Below are 5,087 nucleotides of genomic sequence, written 5' to 3'. Positions count from 1 at the left end.
CTAAATTGGTTAAAATTAGGATCAATGGAAGACACAATATTATACGCAAACGCCGCGGGCACGTGACATTGCAATTTTGTTGTGTTAGCAGTATCACAGTCATTGTCTTGAATAGGTCGCAGAATTGTTTCGAAATCGGCATAGATAACAAACGGAATGTCTTGTTTTCTGTTGTAGTTTTTAAATGTAATAAATGAACCCTCTTCTGGTAAAACAGTAACAGTTCCTTCGCATAAATGACTATTGATGCGTTCAACTGAGTGGAAAAATAACAAACAGTTTTCACAGTAATAAACTTTTTCGTGATGTTTAGTAATTTGGTTTCTAACAAGACGAGTCAAGTCTTTGATTAGACAAAAATGAGATGATGTATCGTTTTCTAGGAACAAAAGATGTACAACTTTACGTTTATCGTTCTTTATGGTCGACTCTGATTTGTATAACGGACCTGTTATTTCTTTACCATTTTTTAATCCATAAACAAAAATACTCAAACTAGGGTTATTTTTTTCAAATATAGAAATATCTGAGAAAGTGATCGGAAAATTTAAGTCTTTAATGTTTAGTACTTGTTGAAAATGGGGATACGATGATACCCGCTCTGGGTGCTTTTTTGAAGGATACAGAGCAGCGGTTACACACCATAAGAAACAAAAGTCATCCTTGTTTTGTATATTGAGGCATGCTTTTTTGTTTCTTATATATTTAGGCAATGAGATAAAGCTGGAACCGCTTAAAGGCTGATATTTATTTATATTTATTTCAAGGTGTGAATTGCTTAAAAATGTCCAACCACTGTCTCTTTCTTCAAATTCCCCTACTTTATTCAACAGAAAAGAAACAACTTCGTTATAAAGATTATCAAAGTCAAAATTTAAGTGAATTGTAAAGTTCTTTGTAGCAAACGACTTTACTTCTTGTACGTCAGTTTTAGGCAAAAGAAAAGATAAAAAAAATTCGAAGTTAATTTTAACAGAAGTGTGGACTTGTAAGGCGTGATTTACAAGAGATCTAATTTGTTTACGAATGTTGTTTAAAAATAAAGAAGGTAAGTTTTTTGCTTCTTCATTAGATGCAATAATTCGATAACTTACTATACGTCCTTTAAAAGCGGATGTTATGATCTCTACGTTATCATAAAGCGGAGCAGTACAATTATTTTTGTGCTTACTGCTACGGAAATGTCCAGTCCACTGTCTTCCATTAACATTAACATTACACACAGAGCAGTAACCCATTTTAAATAAAATCGAAAATGGTTCAAAAAAAAAAAAGAACCTTCCTACCAAAATCTATAAAGACACTTTTGTGATATTGTTTTAATTATGAGACGAATTGAGTAAAACCTATAGACTATAAGGCGATCTAAATACTAATTAATATTATAACTTAACATAAACTGCTGGGCACAGGCTTTCTCTTAATCAGACAGAGAGAGAGATAAATTAAAAGTAGTTACATACAATTATTTGAAGCAGGAAATCAGGAGCTCTTCGACTGCGCGAGTAGCGTCGATGTGGAGAGTCCTTAAAGATGATTATAAGTTCAACCCGAGTATAATCTGTGAAACATGCATTTATATATTAATAAATAGGCAAATGTCGATAACCTAAACTAACTTTAATTATGACACTATTCAGACTTACCATTTAAGGGTCTACATCAACTCGTCATCTGGCTAGCTTCAAGTCGATAAAGAATGGTAGTCACCTCGTATCTGAAAGTTAGAATTAAATCAATATCTTCATCGTTTACCGGTTTTTTGAGCTAGATTAGGTGCGTATGAAAATAAATATTGTGCACTCTTACCTCGAGAGTGATCGTTGACTTTAATAGTACTTTCTTGAATTTTCACTCATGAATCGCAGCAAGAGAGCGATTCCCTTTTTGACCTGTAAATATTTCGTAATTTTATTAGTTCACTAACCATTTTTTTATAGTTTAAATAAGTATTTACTTAAGTATAATTTTGTTCTTACTCACTTTTTGTTGTAAGTTGTTGAAATACCTTCCTCTGTGTATCGGTGCAGATCATGGATCTTCTACTTAATTTTTAATAAGTAGGCTGTAAGAAATTTAAATTTATTAGCTCATAAGTTCATAATTATTGATTTATGAAAAAAATTAACTGAATTACAGTACTTAGGTAAACTTATTTTAATTCAAACTCACCTTTTTGGTAAATCACAGTAATTCTGAAATATATCTTGAGGTTCAAACGTACGAGGGCTTCAACGGACGAAATATGTATGGTAATTCTGAGTAAGTATTAGACACGTGTAATTAAAAGTATTACGTATTAAGTAGGTATGCTGGTATTGCTTTTTTGAATTGATGTTGCAATATTCCGTGAGCTATTTGTTCATCGAAAAAAGATGACTTTAAATATTTTTTGTCAATGCTCATCATTAAGTCAACCTCACACGGGCGTTTCGTGAACGTTTGCACTCCGCGAACGTACATTTGACGCAAACGCGGCGCTCAGACCGCGAACCATATCGTTTTTCTAACGTATAACACGAACGCTCGTGTGGGTCGACCAGTAATTGAATTAGGTTGCTTTTGCTTGCAGTTTTTATAATAGGTAGAGTTCATGTTAAATGGTTTTCAGTGCTTTATTCAATTTACGTTGCAGGTTTTCGTGAGCTGTAACATGGTATCCCAAATGAAATATTTTCGAAAAGGACGTATATCAACGAATTAAATAGGCTTTAAGGCTTTTTAAATTACGATGTAACATTTTTGCTTAATTTTAGTTTTGGGGTATAAAACAGCGAAGTCTTTGGTAAAAATTATCAGAAGCAGATCAAGAACCTCCTCGCCGAAAAGAGTTGAGTAACCCCCGCTCCTCAGTGAAGAGAGTTGAGCCCTGAGCGACACCAGCCACCGCTTACCCCCCCTGAGGCGACCCCGGCGCTGTGCAAGTGAACACTTCAAGCTAAAACAAGTTCCACTTCTGAGCACTATGTAAGTTCTCCATCACATAATTTTGGAGGTTTAACTTAGAAGTTCTGCTTCACCTATTAGTGTGTGGAGTACACATCACCCAAAGAATTTCTACAGTTACAGTGCAGTACATTACATTGATTTGATTTGATTTATTTTGTTTCAGGTCCGATTCAGAATTTGAAGTTATTCCGAAGCAGGGATCTACAAAGAAGACTCCTGCTGCACGCCAAATGAAGCGTTCGCGAGCCCTTCCGTCGATTTCGTCGATTGACCAGGAGAATACGAAGTGAGTATAATTAACCATGTGACATGTTAATATTTTTTCAGCATGTGGTGCATTGGCTTGATACCTTGATTTCTTCAACAGAAGTCACGGGTTCGATTCCCTGTCGAGTCAATTTACGATCCGGTTCATTACTTTACGTTCGAGAACGGTCCGTATCCCTCAGTTTAAAGGCTCCTGCTGTTCCTGCTATTTATGGCCTCCGTGGTTCAGTGGTTGAGCGTTGGGCTCACGATCCGGAGGCCCCGGGTTCGAATCCCGGTGGGGACGTATCACAAGAATCACTTTGTTTTTATTTATGTTATCGTTATCTCTCGAACAAGTATACATTCCCTACATTCCATACATTCACCAATGTTTTAACTATTTATATTTATTATCAAATATGACAGCAAGTTGGTTTTTATTAAGTACTTTGTAACTCTAAAATATATTTTCTTTTTATTACAGGAAGAAATCAAAGACACACGACATCTTCGGGCTAAGTCACGGGCGCACGGTCGGCAATGAAGGAAGCGACAAGAGGATCGTATCGTACTTCGTGAACAAGGTGGCGAACGGGTCAGAGCGGCGTACAACTAGCTTGGATGGCGAATACGTGGTGGACTTGAAGATATACCATGCCAACGACGTGAACAACACTGATTCAAGAGAAGTCTGGCGCAAGGCTCTTCTACGAATCAAGCTGCAGACTCCGGATGACAGCGATGAGTGGAAGTTGTTACAGAAGCTAGTTACACGAATTGACAAAAACTTTGAAGATGAACCACGATTTTACTCTGACAAACTTGTAGATTGAACACGATTGAACAAATAAAAGCATTACTCCTTACCTACCTTATTTTCTTTAATTACGCCTAACATCAATACTTACACACTCGTACCTACCAAAACTCGTAAATAAAAATTTTCTGATACTTACTTCAAATTAACATTGAATCACTTTGATTAGTTACTTTGATCACGCAGATTCGATTCTTATTCAAAGATTTAGCGAAGTTAAAATTCTGTTTATCGCGATTACTTACACTTTTATCATGATTACATTTTTATCATGTTTACATTGTGTTAAACATACTCTTGCAGTGGGCAGTATTCACAACATCTATTGTAAGTACATACAAAATAGAATTATTAAAGCATGAACCTTGTTTAAACTTGTTAAAACATTTTTCAATAACTTACTTCTTTCACATTTTATTTTTGTTGTTATTCTTGATTTTGTTCTTGGTGTTGTCTTGTGATGGGTAATTAATGTGTTATTTTATATTATTGGGCATTCCACCCACCTAAGTGAGCGCAGCGAACGGTCGTGAGCAGAGCGAACGATAGGTGGGGCAGAATGCCCAATAATATACTACTTACGTTAAGCCGTTGGTCCCGGCTATTAGCCGTAAAAACACCTCCACCAACCCGCAGTGGAGCAGCGTGATGGAGTATGCTCCATACCCCCTCCGGTTGATTGAGGGGAGGCCTGTGCCCAGCAGTGGGACGTATATAGGCAGTTTATGTATGTTATGTATTAAGTAAAGCAAAGTGTTGTTAATTACGGTTAGTATAATTTTAATTACATTTATTACCCACGACGGAACGGAGCATTTATATGCGTTTAGGGTGAGAGATGTTTGTGTGTGCGTTTGTGCAAAGTAATGTTACCACCTATCTTTTAAACTAATGATCCGATTTTGAGGCGGTTTTCAATAGCGGGTTTGTGTTTGATGAATTCATGTTCTTAGACAGGTGTCATGGCTGTAACTCACTAGGGGCGCCACAATATTAGTGCAAAACAATGTTGCAATATAATCAAAACGAAATGTCCGATTACAATTCTGTTTTCGGCAATGTGTACGTGGTA

General features: G+C 36.2%; 1 long non-coding RNA gene across 1 annotated transcript; it reads right to left on the bottom strand.

Annotated features, from left to right (window-relative positions):
• Window positions 1-1,470: 1,470 nt before the first annotated feature.
• Window positions 1,471-1,944, bottom strand: LOC126381056 (uncharacterized). The gene is made up of 3 exons (XR_007568659.1): window positions 1,810-1,944; window positions 1,647-1,717; window positions 1,471-1,561 (listed from the first exon to the last, which is right to left on the bottom strand). It is a non-coding gene; the product is annotated as an uncharacterized LOC126381056 (long non-coding RNA).
• Between the last annotated feature and the right edge of the window lie 3,143 nt (window positions 1,945-5,087).

Source organism: Pectinophora gossypiella, unplaced genomic scaffold (assembly GCF_024362695.1).
Source record: "Pectinophora gossypiella unplaced genomic scaffold, ilPecGoss1.1 Pgos_34, whole genome shotgun sequence".
NCBI classification, from domain to species: domain Eukaryota; kingdom Metazoa; phylum Arthropoda; class Insecta; order Lepidoptera; family Gelechiidae; genus Pectinophora; species Pectinophora gossypiella.
The sequence above is the reverse complement of the archived record's forward strand: the minus strand, read 5'-3'. Positions and strand labels throughout refer to the sequence as shown.